The following is a 19,600-nucleotide window of genomic DNA, read 5'->3' as shown; positions in this document are numbered from 1 at the left end:
AACCGAACACATCATAGATGAGTTCATGCACCATGTCCAGACTGCCTAGCCTGTCTGGCATGACTTTTGCTTTAAGCACGCACTAATTCTAGAAGCTGGTGCTATCTGAAGTCCGAATTACCAGCGCTGGAGTCACGAGTGGGATCAGTATCAACTTCTGCCAACTCGCGCGTCCATAATGAAGATGACGCTCTGCACTGACTCACGTTAGGGTGTGCTCTCCGGATAAAGATGACGCTCTTCACTGACTGACATCAAGGTGTGCTCCTTGGATAAAGATTGACGCTCTTCACTGACTCACGTCAGGGTGTGCTCTCCGGATAAAGATGGCGCTCTTCACTGACTGACATCAAGATGTGCTCCTCGGATAAAGATGACGCTCTTCACTGACTCACGTCAGGGTGTGCTCCCCGGATAAATATGACGCTCTTCACTGACTGACATCACGGTGTGCTCCGCGGATAAAGATGACACTCTTCACTGACTAACGGCAGGGTGTGCTCCTCGGATAAAGTTAGCGCTCTGCACTGACTGACATCAAGGTGTGCTCCTCGGATAAAGCTAACGCTCTGCACTGACTCACGCCAGGGAACGCTCCTCGGATAAAGATGGCGCCCTGCATTGACTCGCGCCAGGGTGTGCTCTTCCCATAAAATTGACATTCATCCTATAAGAACAGGCATCGAAATGATTGCCTCCCACTTTTCGGAGACATTTCGTGTTACGAACCGTCTTCGTTTGCATAAGATGCCTAGGTTACGCAGTGCGGGACAGACTGCGATTAATATTCCCCATTCATTCAAACTACACTTAACAGTCTGAAAGCCGGTCATGGGTCAGCACGACGACTGAGTAATGTCTCGAGCATCGAGTAGCACGCAGTCGCGGACGAATCTTCCGGGAGGAAGAGCTCAGCAGTGGTCCCTCAATGCATGTCAGTGCGGTCATGGGAGCAGGCGAAAGTTCATGCCTCGGGTGCACCGCCAGCGCGTGCACTGAAGCATGTGTGCCGGGTTTCGAAAATCACCCCTAGTTACCGTTGACACGGTGATGTTAATGGCGGGCCGGATAGGCAAGGGGGGCGATTCGCGACGCCGCTGTCCGACGTTCCGAGCGTTCCTCCGCCACCGATGTTGCGTGTCGCGGAGTTCAGCCGGGGCACGTATGTAAACAGGTCGACAGCAGCGTGTGACCGATGCCTGAGATGTTTATTTACACAGCGACAAAATGATGCGTAGAAAAACATTCGGCCCGCGACTCCTGGCGGTCAATGTGTTCATTCGGCATGCACCACACGTATGCTCTAAGATGGCTGTTGCACGAAGACTCTACCGCCATGGTGCGTATCTGCACATGTAAAGGAAATGAAGGTTTCGCGTACAAATACAGTTCGTCTTCGACATGTATACCAAAGCTTCATCAGCTGACCTTTGCTCCGCCAACAGCCAGGATATAGGACTAGCGTCCAAGCATCGGCCCACCAGATGTCCGCCGCGGGCTGGCTCCCCAGCGGGGTGCAGAGCACTGCCGCTGCTGCCCGGCGCTGGCTGGCTCGTCCCAGCGGTGTGCAGAGCACTGCCGCTGCTGCCCGGCGCTGGCTGGCTCGTCTCAGCGATGTGCAGGGTACTGCCGCTGCTGTCCGGCGCCGGCTGGCTCGTCCCAGCGGGGTGCAGAGCACTGCCGCTGCCGCCCGGCGCCGGCTGGCTAGTCCCCGCGGGGTGTAGGGCACTGCCGCTGCTGCCCGGCTGACTATGAACCGCTGGCCCACCGCACCCAGTGGAACACGGCCACGCACAGCGAGACGAACAGCGCGATACCGCCGAGCGAGTAGAGCAGCCATAGTGCTGCGGCGGTACCGGCCAGCGCCGCCGTCTGCTGGCCGCCGGTCACAGCCAGCGCGGCGGCCAGCACGGCCTGCGCGGCGCCCAGCTGGCCCGTCACGCCCAGCGCCAGGCTGCCGCCCAGCACGTACAGCAGCAGCAGCGCGGCCAGCACGGGCACCGATGCCAGCCGTGGCTTGTACAGCTCTGTCGGACGCCGTTCCCCCGGCATCGGCGGCGGCAGCAGCGGCGGTGGCGGCCGGCCGGCGCGCACCACCACGTCGTGCGCGTCCGGGTCGATCTCCTCGTACTGGGTGTCGGCCTCGGCACCGGCCGTGTCGCTGGGCGGTGGCGGCCCGGGTTTGTCGCGGTGGGGGCCGCCGTTGATCGCCGGTCGGCCGTTGCTCTGCACACTGTAGACGGCGGGCGGCTGCGGATGAACCTCGGCACGCCGCCGCCTGCTCCAACAGTGGCGCGCGCCGTCGGCCCAGCTCGCGAGCCGCGTGTGCAGCAGGTGGCCCAGGCTGACGGTCAGTGTCAACGCCAGCGGCAGCGCCACCACCAGCGTCACCGTCAGCACGGTCGCGCCTAGCGCCGACTGCGGCGTCAGCGAGCCCGGACCTGGAGCAGCGGAGGAGGCACTGTCAGCGTGGCTGGAGCGTCGCGCAGCCTGCGACAGGGGGGGGGGGGGCAGACCGTGTCAGGGCACCTGTGCCCAGTGTAGACTGGAGCGTCGGGAAACCCGAGCCTAGAAAATGGAGGGAGTCTGTGTCAGCACGCTCATGCCCAGCGTTGACTACTGCGTCAGGGAGTCCTTAGGGACGGGGCCGCGCCTCTCCCAGCGAGCGGCGTCAGGGAGCCAGGACCCGGGACCCTGCACAACTCTGACATCAAACTTAGAGAAACTGGGAGGCTGTGGAGCCGTGGAGTCTGGAATTATGGAGCCTCGGCCCTCAACGATAGCGGCAGTTGTCTGGATGAAAGTCGGCCTAATTTGCCCGGGGCATAGCCGGGGCAGGTGAGCAGCCGACCGTATCACCCTTCCCGGATCATTACGTAATTAATATTGAGCGGCCGTGGCATTACCGTGCCGGCAGGTAAAGGATTGGTGGGGGAAGTGGCTGATTACCCGTTTCCCACATCCAGTAAACGTCGTGCATCAGTGCGAATGGCAGTGAACCTGTCTGAATAAATTTGCCATTGCTGATAAGGCTCCAATCACATGAAAGCGTACTAAAATTGTGATCCATTACTTGACCCTCCAAATGTATCCACGCCTGTCATTAACTCGTAATCGCCCGGTCTCTGGTGGGTGTGGGCCATTTTGTTATGAAGCACTGCCATGCAATGTTTGGTCAGAAATCATATCAGGAAGCGTCAATGTGTTCATGTTTGACACATTAAGCCAACGCGTGCTCGAGTAAACGCCCCATTGCCTTCTCGATTTTTTTTTGCAGTGGCGTTTGCTTCCTGTTTGGTATTTCCGCGTTATCACACGGTTGCCATGAATGCATTATGTAAAAATACGCAGCAACCGCTCCCGTTTTGTGTGTGTGTGTGTGTGTGTGTGTGTGTGTGTGTGTGTGTGTGTGTGTGTGTGTGTGTGTGTGTGTGTGTGTGTGTGTGTGTGTGTGTGTGTGTGTGTGTGTTTTGGCAATTGCACGTCCACGTCACCAGATTCAGGCTGCTTATATCAATGTCTGCCAGTGTTGTTACCGGAAATGCCACCAAAGCATGAAAAGGCAATTCGCTAATTATAACCCATGGAGCATGTTAATGGATGCTGTCTACTTATAGTGAATGAAAGCAATCAACCGTTACGATAGCCGTACGAATTTTGCCAATTGTTCATATGTGTATAGAGCGGAAATGGGTTGAAGTAATGGAGGTCATTAGCCGCGAATTTCGCCAATTTTACACAGCATTGATAATTACGGAATTAAAACAGGTTGGAGCTGTATAGGGAGGCGTATAAACTTTTAGAGTCAGATTTACGGTGTCTAGTGGTGGGTGCTCAATTCACTGAACTGGCGACCTTCGGGCATAACAATATGAGGCGCCCACGACGCAGGGGATGCAAGATGGCGCGATTACGATGCGACAATGCAATATGGCAGGTGTAGCGGCAGTCATTCCAACTGCGGTGAAATTTGAGTTTTTACGCTTTTTATTCAGAGGTGCTCGTTTCATCTGGTATATGACAATGATTTATAGGGATTCGTTTTTTAAAGTATATTTTCATAAACAATCAACAGCCGAGAGCGCTGAAATATGCAGCTTGTTTAAGAGCCCCATAAAACATATGCATCGTCAAATATCAGCGACGATGGCCCTTGTTAAATGTTAGGGTCAATCTTTTCCAGCTCGTCGTTACAAGCAAAAAGGATCTTGCACGACTTACCCATGCAGGTCTTCCTTTGGTTTCTGCAATATTTGTTACTGCGCCATTTTTGCAACACGTTGCTCCAACACAGATAGCAGTAATACAAAAAAATAGTAATAGCCTTAGTCCTTGAAAAAACCGGGAGAATGGGGATATGGTTGGGTTGATTTATCGGCAAGATGCCTTTATCGAAACAATAGCAGAAGTTAATTCACTTATGCTATTGCTCCGACAAAGGTATGTTGCCGAAATATCAACACGTTTACATCCCCATTCTCCTGGTTTTTCTCCGGCAAATGCACGGCACAACTTACGTAATTTTGTTGAATTATGGTGAACTTTGGGCCTGCTGAGTATTGAACCCTTCTTCGCCTGACGAGAATGTCGAATGGCCCACTTTGAAGGGCTACCGAGGCATGTTCTTAAAGGCGTGCAGGACGGAAATGTATTAAGCGATCATTCTGCAGCGCACTGCTGGCACCGTCGGTATGCCGTATGGTATCGATTAGTCGTTGCACTGCAGGTGTGGGATGGTTGCATACTGCATGTCATCGTCCGCGGTCCACAAGCGTCAGTCGAGGTCAATGTCGGAGTGGCTCGAGAACACGTGTTCCGCCCATCAAATTTGGGACATGTTGAAGATGTGCGTGAATGTATATGAACAACCACAAAGTCATGGCAGGAGAGCAAAACTAAACGCTCTGAGAACGTGTGATGATGCGTTACGCTTCGCATGGAATTTTGTGTGCTGCGACGCGCTGACCTGGGTTTTGAATACACGGGAGCTCCGTCCCCGCCTTATTATGAGTGTTCGCGTGCGTCTCTGCGGAGGGGTGATTCAAGACCAGTGTTTTGTCAAGCCAAGTCTTGAAAGCAAACCAAATTGGTGTGAGGAGAAGCAACTGCATTAGTGTGGAAACGTGTGTCCCAACTAAAAAGTGTCCTAACTATAGGTCGTAACTGGAAGATCATCTAAGATCAGGGTCAACGGTCACGGGATGATCTCAGGTGACATCACACTACCCCTTGGAAGCACCTAGATAGTGACATAAGCTTAATTCCGCAGACATCAAATGCTGGATTTAGTTTTGACATCACGTTTTGCCGTCGAGTTGGTAAAGATGTGTTTGACCTCATTCAACCCGATCTGACAGGTCATCCGCACGGTCACCTAAAACGGCCGTCCTTAAAGCCGTAGGCGACGTGCGGGGCCATCGCTCCGTGTTTATCATCGCTACGCTGGTGCATCGATTGATGAGACCAGCAGCCAGCAGGTGTCCTCCTTTCCTTCAGCTGCGGAAGGTGGAACATCCGAAGCTGGCCGAAGTTTCTGCCTACGCAGTAACATAACCACAACCACGACATGCTAAATTTGCAAGACGCTGCCAGTGCGTGACTCGTGCTCCGTTCCCCTTCGGTGGAGGACGTGCATGAAAGTATGAATATTTTAGGACTTGGCTTTTTCGTGTTATTTGTTTTTTGAAGTATGTGTTCATAAATGGTTTGTTACTCCTTTCTCGTGGGATAAGCCTCAATCGGATGATGAAATCCTTCCCCATGCTGGAAATCTGCTTTGTGGTTTGTGGAGAAACGGATTGATACCATCGAGGGAGTGTTCCCAAGCCTCTTGAGCGAATGAAAATACCAAGAAGATTTTGTTCACAAGCCCAGGGGAAGTGGCTGCTCGGCGAGCGCCTTATCAGACAGGTGTGCTTTGGATATTTCGTGGGACCTAGTTGACCCCTTAAAATGGATTTACCACCACATTGCTGGCATTTGTAGCATCGATATATGCATCAATGGATTATTCGGAGTATTTTGAAGAAAGAATTCCGAACAGGTCACTTTTCTTCTCATTTCGAATGAAATTATTCGGCTGATCATTCACTGTGTTAATTCAGCGACGGATCAAAGCCGGGAATATCGAGGTTTTTAATGCGTTATTTCCCAATGCCACTTCTCACTCGTGACGAAGCCCGCGCTTGTGCCTCTTCCTCAATGCAGCATCAACGTAACTGCGTGCATGCTTCAAAATATAATGTAGTGAGCGGTGAGGATCCACTTTATTTTCTATACACACTTACGTTATACCATGCGCACACTCCTGATACTTAATCTTGCTCTTTATGCTATTTTGTTCGGCGTTCGAAGGCTAGTTACGGTGCCATTCTGCTGGAGTGTCAGCAACAGAATGGATGCATTGCGTGCGTGCAGCAATCATTTCTCAATGACCGCACTGATTCCCCCACCTGACTGAGCGCCGTCTGCACTCAGCATTGGCTGGTGCCCCTTCCCTGGGTACGCTTACTCCGTGGGCACATGCGCTGAGGCATCCATCATTCGCACTGCGGGTGTGCGCGGGTGTGCCATTCGGCCTCCCCTTTGTCCACTGGACAGAAAATCGGTGGGTGAAACATTAACTAACGCGCCTACTGTCGGGGGAATCGTCTGTCTTTGGGGGCGGCAACGCCTGGCCCAGTTGCTCGCCGCCGCCACGTCCGCCTGTGGGCCTTGGACCCTTCTCTCCGCCTGGGACCCGCCTGTCCGCCTTGGATCCTTCTCTCCGCCTGGGACCCGCCTGTCCGTCTGAGACCCGCCCGTCCGCCTGGGACCCGCCTGTCCGCCTGGGACCCGCCTGTCCGCCTGAGATCCGCCTGTCCGTCTGGGACCCGCCTGTCCGCCTGGGACCGCCTGTCCGCCTGGGACCCGCCTGTCCGCCTGAGACCCGCCTGTCCGTCTGGGATCCGCCTGCCGGCCAGGCCGAACCGGCGCCAGTCAGTGACGCCCATCATGCTCCCAGTCCACGGCAGCTGTGGGCTCACCGGCACGAAACCAATTGGTGATCGATTCACCGCTAAGCGCGTGTCGCGGTCGCCGGTCGATGCCTTCTCGTAACATAATGCGGAGCGTGGCGCGACGAGGCGCGCTGATCAGCGGGCCGCCGCCGCCGCCGCCGCCGTCGTCGTCGGTCGCGCTCGTCGGCCTTTGTCCGGCCCGGGTCAGTCACGCGCGCGCGGGGCCAATGTCTAATCAGGGCTGACGAGGGCCAGTCACGTCCGCCGGGGGAAGCCCCGGCCTGTTGAGAGGACCCCACCAAACCTTCCACTCATGGGCGCTGAGTTCCGGGGGCGCACGTCTCGCTGAACCTGGCTTGCGGTTTCGCGTATGGGAACATCTCATTGACGGCCGCGGTCGTTGAATACGCCTACGCATCTGTCGGTATTCACTACAGGTCTTTGAGGTAAGTCCCCAGGGGAGCCGACTGGCGGGACATCGGCTGAATGGTGAGAGACGCGCAAGCCGGTCACCTCGGGGCGTGCCACATCAGTGGCCATGCGCTGCCACAGGTCGCACCGTTACGGCAGGAGTCGCAGTGGTGCCCCTAGTATCATTTTACTGCGGTTGCCTTAACAGTCAAAGTGAACAACAGAATATCTCTGCATGTATGCCGCAGGGCCAGACAGTTCACTGCCATCCAGGCTCTGCGTGCTGATCAGGGACCCCCTGAGTCGATAAGACCTGCATGTTGGTCAGATACCACCAATTACGAACAGTCGGATCTGTGTCGGTATGGGCCTGAGGGCCCATTTCCCAAGCAGGGATGAAGTAGGAGCCAGTGATTTGCGTCGTTTGGGGCCCCAGTGTCTGTCGAGGGCCCACAACGCCTAACGGGGGGTCCTGTGTCGGCAAGAGGCCCGAGTCGGCCAGAGGCAACGTAAGAGGAGGCCAAACTGGCCTGAAGGGCCCACCGGGACCGGCGATCAAGGGCTCGATTGGAGGGCTTTGGGGCACACAGTGCTGGTCGGGTCATATTCAGGGGCTCCGGTCTGCAGGGACGTGTCCTCAAATGACAGTCAGAGAGCGCTTTACGCCGATCGGGGGCCTCTGAGTCGATGTGGGCCTAAGAATCGGTCAGGCACCACCAGTACCGCACAATCAGCTGTGTTGACTTGAGCCTGAGGGCCTACTTCCAGATCAGCCAAATAGCCCAGGCCGGCGATTTACACTGGTCCGGGGCCCGGTACCGGCCAGGGGCCCGCAGTGCCTAACAGGGGATCCTGTGTTCGCAAGGGGCATGTCGCCGACCAAGGGTAGTGTTTGATGAGGCCCGAAGAGAGACCCGGGCGACCCAGCAGAACCGACGATTAAGGATTCGGTTAAAGGGCATAAGGGCCCGAAGAACTGGCTGCATGTCACAAAGAATCGTGGCCTTCAGGGACGTGAACATAAGTATCAGTCAGAGGTCCTCTTGCACTATTTGAGGACCTCCTGAGACAATGCGGGTGTCTCGGTCGGCCAGAGACCAAGAGCACCGAACAGATGGTTTCCTGTCAATCTAAACGCTGGAGCCCATTTCCCAAGGAGGAGCAAGGCCGGCGGCCACGAGGCTTGCATTGGTCAGAGTCCCTGAAACAATGGCTGGGGCCCCTGTGTCGATCGAGGGCCCACAGTGCCTAACAGGGGGTCACGTGTTGGCTAGTGGCCTCGAGCCGGCCACAGGCTTTGTTTGAGGAGATCCGAGGAGGAGACAAAGTTCCCGCCTGGGTCGAAGATGAAGGGTCCGATTGGAAACCCGAAAGACCCGAGTGGCTGGCTGTATGTCACCATTTTGTATCCCCGTTCGTAGGGCCGTAATCTCAAATGTCAGTTAGCAGGTATCTTGTGCCGACTGGGGACCCCCTGAGACAGAACGTTCCTTTATTCCGGCCAGAGATTACCAACACCGAACAGTCGGCTCCGTGTCGGTCTGAGCTCTTGGGGCTCATTTCCCAAATAGAGGCTAGGCCGGGTCCGCGATTTGCAACGGTCGGGGCTCTTGCAACAATGCGGGCTCCTGTATCCGTCAGGGTCCCAGCGCCGAACAGGGTGTCCTGTATCAGCAAGAGCCATCGAGTCGGTTAGGGAACCTTTTTCTTAACAGGGCCGGGGACGGGACCCCGAATGACAGAGGACCTCTGGCGTTGGTCAGGGCCCTCTGGCAAAGCAAGGAAACGTTATAACTTATGATAAGTGTCCACATTAAGACAATGGAAGGACCCTGTGCCAGCCAAGGCCCCCAGCACCGAACGACAGGCCCTCCAATCCAAATTCCAGCGTGGACCCTTTAAGCCAAACTGGGGTCTATGCGCCAATCGTTGGATCACCTGTGGCGACATCAGAGACGTTTTTTTTAGTCAATGAAGGTTCTTGCGCCGATCCGGGACCAATTGCGCGGATCAAAAGGCCTTCCGCGCCAGGAAGGGACCGGTGCGATATGATGCATCCGTCTAAAGGCCTCCGGATCGACTAGGGGTTCACGCCCCGAGTCGCCAGAATCACAGCCGGAAGACGCCCGGCGGTGGAACAGAATAGCCCTTCAGCTCCTGACCGGAAAAAGAATGTGCCGCCTAGTGTTCTACTCAAGAGGCCCCATGTCCATAAATAAATCAGGGTCTCATTAGTTCCGAAAAGAGAGGGTCGAAATTAGTTTTGAAAACGAACGGTGCCATCTCATGCTTATCTCAGAACACTCATTATTTTCAGGATTAATTAGTGGAACAAATTACATCAAAAGGTCTGAGTATGCGCTCCCAAAACCTCGGAAGCAATGCCTAGGTCGCAGAGTCCGTAAAACCGAACGGCGCTGGTCGCTGCAAGTAACACCACGCACACCGCGCGAGAACGACCTACGGAGGCTACGGAGGCCTACCGAGGCTACAAGGTCTGGCGTCGTGGTTTTTGTTGCCAAGATTTCCGAGCGCGTACATTCAAAACTACGCACATGACTTGCATCGCTAATCGCTTCTCACCAAACCGTGAGCATTTGCAAACAAAGATGGCTTGGCCAAGTTGATACGAATTGTTGACCCATTCTGATATGCAGTCCACATTCGCGGGGTCCCTAATATCTCTGTTGAGCCAAGATACAAATAATGACGAAGCTTATTACTTCTACCTGTTTGGGAAGAGCCCACTGATCATGGTAAAATGGAGGGCTCCGGCGATTTATGTGGTGCAGTCGCTTAACCGTTAATGCATGATTTCTTCAATTCATTGACTGTCAAATTCAGTCAGAATTTATTTCGCGATATTTTAAGTCAATAAAAAGCACGTCCTCATCAACAAATGAATCGTGCCCGGCGATGTGGGCGGAGGGGGGGGGGGCTTAAGGGGTCCCTTTGTCAACCCTGTGCCCCCCCCCCCTCTCGCCCCTCTCGCCAAGGATCTGGCTGCGCGACAGGCTGGCCGCTTTACGACAACCTTGTGATAATGATGATGTGGGGCTTCAGGGCGCATCGACTGCTGTAGGTTATGCAGCGCCCATTTTACGACAACCTTAAGTGAGATCCACTTTTGAAAGTTGAGAGTGCGTAGGTATGCTTCGTTGGAAGGCGATTTAGCTTCAACAATTCGCGTCCGCTGCAGCTATAGCAACAGCAGGCCTTCAACAGTTTCCCACGGTGCACGTGAGCACCAGGTGGCGGAGTCCCGTGCCCCTGGTGTGGACTTCGGGCACATTCGTGATGTGAGGTCCCTGGTCAGAACCGTAGGGCAGAGCTAGGTCGGCATCACTAGGGTGTAATGCGACAGGTTCGCGATGTGAAGCAGGGACCGGAATTGTGGGCCTGCCGTCTGCACCCGCCGGGGGTACAGATGGAGTCACGCGGCCTGCCTATAGAGGGCAGAGCTGAGCATGAGGTCCCGGGTAACGGTAGGGTAGTGAGCTGTGTGAGACGGCGACTCTCCTACGATCTGGACCCGGCTGGACAGCAAAACTTTACGTCAAACTCGTCAGACTGCTGTTGTGGGGACTCGTGATCAACACCTGACCTCGGGTTATGTGATCGAGTAGAATTGTGTGCAAATGTGCTCTGCCTGTGTTGTACTATCATGGTTCCCCGCGCTGATTAAGTGACAATAAGGTGCGTGGTAGCCTTAATGTAATTTACTGAAAAACATAATCATGAATAAATAATAAACCGTGAATGAGTTTATTCCGTTAACAAGGGAATGAACCAATTAAAGCAAGTATTCCACATTCGTATGGGGGTTTGTACCGAAATGGCCGTCTTGAAGGCCATTCGGTGCAGTTCATAATCCTGCTCTTCTTATCACCTTAAGCCCTTTACTTCCTGAGCTACACGCCCGCGAATGCGTGCAGAGTATTGCAGGAAGACTATTTCAATGTCACCAAGGTATCCATGACGCCTTAATAACGTTATTCAGATCCTGCCATTCCATCAGCCATACGGCGAGCAAGACCAAGCAAAATATAATTGTTGTCGTTCATATCTGGCGTTCATGAGGACGATTTCCAGATATAATGGCAGTCAATTGGCTCCCAATCAATGTCATGCAAGGAACGATGACGTCATCGAATGAAGACGTAATGGCCAACATATTTTCAAAATGAAGAAATTGTGCTGTCTGGAGCAGTCTTTTCCACTGTTAAGTACATTAATAGCTGTAAGTGAGCTTATTTCATCGTATCTGATGCCTGCTTTAATATCTTTAAATTGTGGAACATTCCATTTGACCAATGAAATAAACCCCCAAACAAGTAGCCTTGTCATAAATATTTGTATTGCCCGGTCCACCACATGCATCGCTATGGGGCGCCAGTAAACTCCCACGGAAAGTGATTGGGCCATCATCTCCACGGATGTCTGCTCCACGGATACCTTTGTTGCAATCAAGTGGAATTTTAATCTAATGCATCGGAGGTATCATGGTATCATGATATATTACCACCACAATCATCATGAATTATCTGAGAAAACGTCTGTCAAAAGACAGTCAAAAGGCACGAGACAAAAGACAAAGACGTCTGTCAAAAAGGTGTAGCTGATGATCCCTTAGCTGATGTAATAGCTGCGAATAAACAAACAGTGCGACCGGGCTCGGCCCATCATCCCCTTCGCCCGACGGCAGCACAATGCAGACGTCGGGGTCCTCTGACACCTGCCGCCGCGTGTTCGGGCCGCCCTTTCAAAGGGGTGGCGACTGTTAATGGTCCTCGGTGACAAAGCCACAGGCTGATTCGACACGACTGATGTTTGCCCTGGAGCGAGAACTCACCGAACGCGAACACCTGGCCACCAGGCGCATTTGGCACGCCAACTGCCCAAAAAGAAAACAGCACCTGGGAGGGGACGAGGGTGGGGCTCACAGGGTGCACCCTTTGTCGCTAAGGCGGCGATTAATTTATACGTTGCAATTAGAGTATGCGCGCGCGGTGACGAGGCTGTACGCTCGACACCTGTCCGCAACATGTGGTCGGGACCGCACGCTGGCGCCGTCCGGGCCGCCGGCGCCGTCCGGGCCGCCGCCGCCGCCCCCCCCCCCCCCCCCCCCCGCGAGCCTCGCTTCTCCAGTCGCATGCCGAGACGCAGTGAGGCCCGCTCCGTCCAGCCCTGGGGCATTGTTTCGCACCGGCGCCGGGTCGGCATGCTGGGCCGGGATCGATCGGGTCCACCCCCGCCCCCTTCCCCACACCTGTCTGTGGGCACCCCGTCTGAGGACGGCGCCGATCAGCTCTCGGCGTAGCCCCCGGCGGAGCATTAATTATTCACGGCGGCGATGCCGCAGAGCAGAGACGGGCGCACCCCTCGCACCCGGCTGCAGATCGCTGGAGCCTCGGCAGGGACACGGAAGCACGCAGAACAGGCTCAGGAGGCCCGCAAGCGAGCGAGTAAACCGACCAAAGAATGCACGGCGACGGCGACATACATTATTCACGTTGCTTTCGTCGCGCAACAGCTGTAACTACAGGCGGGTATGACAGCGGACCAACGAAACGTGTAAACACCGCCTCACTTATCCTGCAGACAATTATTTGTTTCACGCCGCCTGATGCGTGGGCCGATTCTCCAACAAATCGCCAGACCTGTCTGGGTGCAATCACAATGCGCTGCTTTCAGAACAGCACAGATCGCTCCGCCCGTGCCGTGGCGCCGCCGCGCCGGGGTGATTCCACACGCAGTCGACGCCGTGATTGGCTTCGACTCGGCGCGATGACAGAGAGAGCGCCCATCACGTCAATCAGCGCGAGTTGTGGCCGACCGTGCGGCACGCCAGCGGTCCAGTGCCTGTCTGTCTCCGCCCGACGCGACAGCCCAGTACCTGCCTGTCTCCGCCCGGCGCGACGGTCCAGTACCTGTCTGTCTCCGCCCGGCGCGGCGGCCTAGTACCTGCCTGTCTCCGCCCGGCGCGACGGTCCAGTACCTGTCTGTCTCCGCCCGGCGCGACGGTCCAGTACCTGTCTGTCTCCGCCCGACGCGACGGTCCAGTACTTGCCTGTCTCCGTCCGATTGGACGCAGCGCTCGCGGGCGAAATCGGACGTCACGGCCTTCGTGTCCCGGTGACATGCGGCCTGCAGCCGCTCTGGCTCATGCGATCTATGTCATGGGGCGGAACACATGGTGTAACCATGGACGGACAATGCAACGTTTAAAAGTTCAGGTGGGCAGCTGGCACGCTAACTCTGGTTGAAAAATCTCATTGCATGCTGCCATCGAAGATACCTGTCTTGCGCTCCGCTGTGCCAAGTGTTTCAACACTCTCCATCACTAGACGTAGCGGGCGACAATGGTATGTTGCGTATTCGTACCCCTTTTGGTGTCTTAAGATTTAAGAGTGCCGTGGCGTGCTGTGCGTGTGGAGCATTACACGTGAACGTAATTTGTAGCCACGTCTATATGAATTTAACTTTATGGTACATTGGCGTTTCATTCTGTCAGTAATGTCTACAGACCTGCACCGCATCTTCGTCCCTACCCCAACTGTAGCAGGGAATTATAGGCGAACGGTGGGTTTATGCTCATACACCGCATAGGCTGCTCTGAAATATTCACGTTGACCGACCGTACTTACGATTGGGTGCTTCTCAGATTGGGTGCTTGTCTAGACTTACGAATATAAAGGCGGTGGACCACAACATTCGACCCAGCGATAGAAAATGCTGCTTACCTGCCGTCCCGACGTCCCTCTGCACACGTTTTTCGATGACTGCACGTCCCATCCCCCTCTCGCAGCTCTGGTCGATTGCTGGTTGACGCTAATGCATTTTCACGTACCGCCGCCGCCACTAACCACTACCGTAGCGACCGCTGTGCAAACGCCGGCCGAGCCACGCACGCCGGCGGTAAGTAAAAGCCGGCGGGGCGCGGCGCCCGTGCGCCCGTGGGGCGCTGACGCCGGGCGCCAACGAGCGGCCCCGGGCGGTGGCACGTGCCGCACGTGGACACGTGCCGTGCGGGGGCCTCCCTGTCGTTACCGGCACGGCAGCGGTCAGATAGCGACGTTGGCCGACCGGCACTGCCAATTAGTGAGCGACGCCGCCATTTGGCGGAGCTAGCGGGACGGTTGTCGGGGAAAAGTTGGCTTGGAAGACGGGTAGAAAAGACATCAAGTTCCTGCGTGTGGCATTATATGCATGGCAAGGGTAGAACGGGCTCGAACTGCAGCCATGGATACGCTGCACGCAGAGAACGCGTTTGATCCCACCCGACGAGAAGGGTATCCATATCGTTTTATGACCACAAGTGAACATTGTCTCTGTTTCACTCCTGCGGCGACTTTTGTTTCGTTTATCTGCCCTGTCCCGTCATCCAAGCCGGGCCGCCGTCCTCAACATCCAATGGCTCCTGTCAGATGACAGCACAGAGTATCGGTGTATCAGCACGCCGCAACCGCGACCGTTCTGGACAAGCGAAGTTGCGCTCTTCCGGATGTCTTCATGTTCATAAATACTCTGCGCATTGGTTCGTGCGGCATGTGCTGGTACACATATGGGTATAACGTTCCCGTGCCATCACCAGCCACTGCACCAGGGCGCGTCAGCCGTCGCCGGTCATGTGTCGGCCTCTGCAGTCCGTTCCCGTTCACCGCTGCTGACGGTTCTGCTCCTCACGAGCGGCGGTTCCCTGGCGCAGCCAGATAATTAACCTTCGGTTCCAAGTAGAGACCGACGACCTTTGGCGAATCAAGCCGGTTGTAATATGGTCCGGGTGGGCATTTGCCGATCGATCGTCGGTTCGGGGCAGCCATGAAGCGCCGACACCGACGGCGGCCATGGTCACGATGGGTGGGTGACGCGGCCCTGCCAGTCAGCGGCTCGGCTTCGGGCTGGGGTACCTTCGGTGTCTGATAGAGCGGGTGGTCACTAAAACGATCGCTGCACCTACTCTGTCTTAAAGTAGACAAGAAAGCTAGCTATGCGACACGAAACATTCGTTGAGAATGAGGCGATAACTCGTCAGTCCCAAGAGGTCAGTGCCATGTGCAGGTACTCCGCCTCATTTGACAGCCAAATGCCCGCGAGTCAACTGACCCCGTGAAACACGAGTGCATCGCGCCGATCGTGGTGAACACATTCCAGCGTGACTTAGGGCGGGTCTACGCCATACACTTAGCAGCACCTGTTTGATCATCACGACCCACTATCGGGTCAACCCTACTGCTACCAACCAAAGTGTCAGGGAGCCAGTGAGCCTGTCTCCATTGCAACCATAATCCCAGAAGCTTGATGGGTACACTTAAACCGCAGGAGAACCGAATATATTACGAACGGAATGATAATGCAACTTGGAAAGCAACTATATTTAGCCTTACTTGATGTGTGCGACAATGATCTGCGACAGAGGAGACGGATGATCCCAAATAAAGTATTCCTGCGTAAGTTATCTATCCCATCTAGCGTACCTCTCAGCACCTGCTGTGCCTAATGGCTACAGAAATGCGTGTGTGAGTGGCCGTGGCCGAGGACTAACCCAGAGTGACGGCGGAGGCGGTGATGCTCTGCAGTGCGGCTCCGTAGCTCCAGCGGTGGCCGTCGGCCGCCTGGCCCCGCTCGGCCGCCGCCAGCACAGTGCGCTCCAGACGGCCCATGTAGTCGGCGATCTTGCGGCGCCAGACAGCCTGGTGCGGCACCACCTGGCGCAGCTCAGTGGCCAGCTCCACCACCAGGTCGGCGCGGCGGCGCGCCAGCTGGGCCAGCGCGCGCCGCTCGGCCGGCGCCTCGGCCAGCTGCAGCAGCGCGGCGGCGGCCAGCAGCCAGCCGGCCAGCAGCAGCAGCGCGCCCAGACAGGAGCGCGCGCCGGCAGCGGCTAGCCGCGCCAGCCGGCCGCCCGGCCCGGTGGCCGGCCGCGGCAGCAGGCTGAAGTGCGGCCGCTCCGGCGACGTCTGCACCTCACGGCTCACAGTGACGCGCCGTCGGCCGCGCACCGGCGGCGCGCTTGTCGCCGCAGTGCGCGTGCTGCACCGCGCCGGGCTCCGACGCCGGCGCTGGTGGCGGCCCCTACCGCCTGCGCTGCCGACGGCTTGCCGTTGACGATGCCGTTGCCTGGCGCTGACGACTCGGCTGGCGCCCTTCCGGATGCCGCTGCCTGTGCTTTCGGCGCGGCTCGGCCCAGCGGTCGGCGAGTCGAGCTGCTCGTCTGCGAAGCGGACCTTCCTGCCGGCGCCGCGGGCCGACAGCGAAGAGTGCGCGCTGTCCAGCCGGTCGTAGAATGGGTGCATGGGCGTACCACAGCGCGACGAGAGCGGCGTGGCCGCCGTCGAGCCGAGGAAGAGCGGCGGCACCACAGCCGGCACCACGAATCCATAGCGGTTCTCCTGCTCCAGCTCCTCCAACCTCCGCTGCAGAGCCCGGGATGACTGCAGATCGGGACGAAGGGGGACGGGAGAAGCGTCCTGGTGGCCTGAGGTCCGAGTCGGCGTCTTTACCGTTGGTCCGTCCTGAACCCGGCTGTCCACCGCTAGAGGGTCCTGCGCCCGGCCTTCGGCCGCCGGCAGGTCTCGAACCAGACTCTCGACAGCTGGCATGTCTGGGACCTGACTCTCGAGCGCTGGCGGGTCTGGGACACGCTGCCTCGCCGTGGGGGGCCCCGGGGCCGGCGCTGGTCCCACCTCAATGTCCCCAGAGATCACACCGGCCTCGCCTCGAATGTCCACCGTGATATGCGGCGGGCCGGGCGCCCCGCGCGCTGAGCCGTCCACCGTGCGCGAACTCTTGTCCACCGAGTCGGAGGACATGGCGCGCGGCGGCGGCGTCGGCAGCCGCCTCGCCGCCGCCGCTCGAGAGGTGACGGCTTCGCGCCGGGCTCGTCAAGGCGCCGCCGGTCCCGCGTCGGCATTGCGCCCACATCGCCGGCGACTGCCGCCCCGGAGCGAGCCGGCGAGCACGGCCGCCAACACGGCCGGTGGCCGCGTCCCTGAGACGCTCGGTTGAGAGGACCCGCAGTCGGCGCAGCGCGCGCCCGTCAGCACCACACGCGGCCGGTCACGGCTGGACGGAGGCCGGTCCCGGTGTCGGCGCGGCCGACGTGGCGACGCACCGACCTGCGCCGCCGCCGACGCACGAGTGGCCGGCCGTCGGCGTCGATCGACGTTTGAACGCGGGCGGCGTCGGCGGACGCAGCGCGTGACTCAGGGCCAGCGGCTTCGGCGAACTTCGCCGCCGGTTCGGCGCAGCTCGGCAAAAACAGGAGCTGAGTGATGGCGCGCCGGTGCCGCCGGCCAGCGTCCAGCGGCCGCGCGGACGCCAGGCAGGGCCTTATCTCTACTGATGCGCCACGCTTGCAACCAAACTGGGAAAGATTCCCGTTAACATCCAGTTGTCAGAATGCGTCATGGATGTAGGGCACGCTATCGATGCACCCATTTGATTCGAACGCGATATCAGCCCCGGCATTAAGCAGCAATATGTTAATAGCCATTACTCATTTTATCGCATGCAGTAATATGCGCCTGAATGCGTGCTAACAAAGAAAAAATAGACAGTAAAACTGAATAAGTCTAGAACATGCCATATTGTTTCACTCATGCGGGAAATTTTGCGCGCTAGCCCGGGCTTTCAGCGAATTGTTTTCTAGATGCGTGACCCACTCCCCCGTTGCGAATTCCTGCATACGCCCCCATGGACAAGACCGCCGGACTATCGGTTACCAAACTGGAACCAAGGAACTGAATCACACCGAACAACACATCCCACGATGGCCGGCAAACATACAAAAACTGCATATTGTATGTACGTTTTTCAGAATCTACAGTAATCGACGTTAAGGTTTTAGATTTTCCACAGTAGCGTCCTCTCAGCATCGAGCGAGCTACAGTCTACCGGAAGGTCGTAAACAGTCAGCAGGAAAGTCCTTCGAAGACAAGCCCGTGGGGCAGAACGTTTGAGAAATACGCTATTTCATCCACGAACGCTCGCGAGTAATTTGTTTTCAAGCATGTCAGTGGTGTCGAATTTCTAATACCGTTGCCACTTTTTTTGCACCGCATGAAAATCAGGTCCCGGTTTCTAGCCAGATAACCATTGTTTCTCGTAACCTTTCGGCCTGGCCAGTTGCTGTAATGCAGATGAAACACAAGGATTGCACATCTTTACCTATATTGGATAACACAGCACCACAGCCGACCAAAGCGAGGGATAACCGATGGCGTCGAATACACAACACAACAACGAGGGTTTTCTACCTGACGGTCGTCTTCAGGACCGCCAGGGGTCCCATTCCGTCACACTCCAACAACAGCGCCCCACGTAGCGTTAACTAGTCGGGCATGGGTAGGTAAGGAGTCGGCGGGAGCGACGGTGCTCGGCGGGTATACCAGAGGAAGTATCACGAGCGGGCGGCGCCTGCCGGGCCGCGGTCTGTCTTCATTTCACGGCGGCTGGCCAGGGCGCCGGCGAGCTTCGCCCTGCCGCAGCCAGTCTGCGCGGCCCGCGAGCGGGGTGCACGGGAGAGTGCCGGGTCACAGGACGGCCAGGCTGAGCGGCGGCCGCGGCCAGGGTGCCGGCGAGCTTCGCCCGGTCGCGGCCAGTCTGCGCGGCCCACGGGTGGGGTACAAGGGAGCGGGGTACACGGGAGAGCGCCGGGTCACAGGACGGCCAGGCGGAGCCACGGCCGCGGCCAGGGTGCAGTAGAGACGCACGCCGCCCACCGGCGGACGGAGGGAGACGCGCCATCGACTTACCGGTGACGAGCGCCGAGAGTCTGGGTTCCCATTATGCGGCGGCGACTGACTACGCGGGCGACGGGCCGAGCCGGAGGCCGACCCGGAAAGGCTGCAGCATTTACCCAAACAACAGCTACCGTGGACACCAACGTACCAAGACAGGCTACTGCATGCATAGATGCTCAAGCTAACAAACCCCAGTCAGTTTTCTTGTAAGAGCCTTCCGATTTCGCGAAAACAGGACAAGATTTCACCCCTGCGCACAAGGCAGTCTCATGCTCTACATATTATTACATGGTACAATTTCCGTATACTTCATACATATCGCGTTATTGCATGCAACAACCCTCGCAGCATGAAAGGGATCCAAGATCAGTATCTTTGACAGTTTGACCTCGTCACTGAGGTCATCGCCGTGGGTAACTCCCAGTCTGTAGTGTCGAGTCGACGGACACG

This window comes from Pollicipes pollicipes, unplaced genomic scaffold, assembly GCF_011947565.3.
Source record: "Pollicipes pollicipes isolate AB1234 unplaced genomic scaffold, Ppol_2.1 Scaffold_7261;HRSCAF=8764_pilon_pilon_pilon, whole genome shotgun sequence".
NCBI classification, from domain to species: Eukaryota; Metazoa; Arthropoda; class Thecostraca; order Pollicipedomorpha; family Pollicipedidae; genus Pollicipes; species Pollicipes pollicipes.
Note: the sequence above shows the minus strand (reverse complement) of the source record.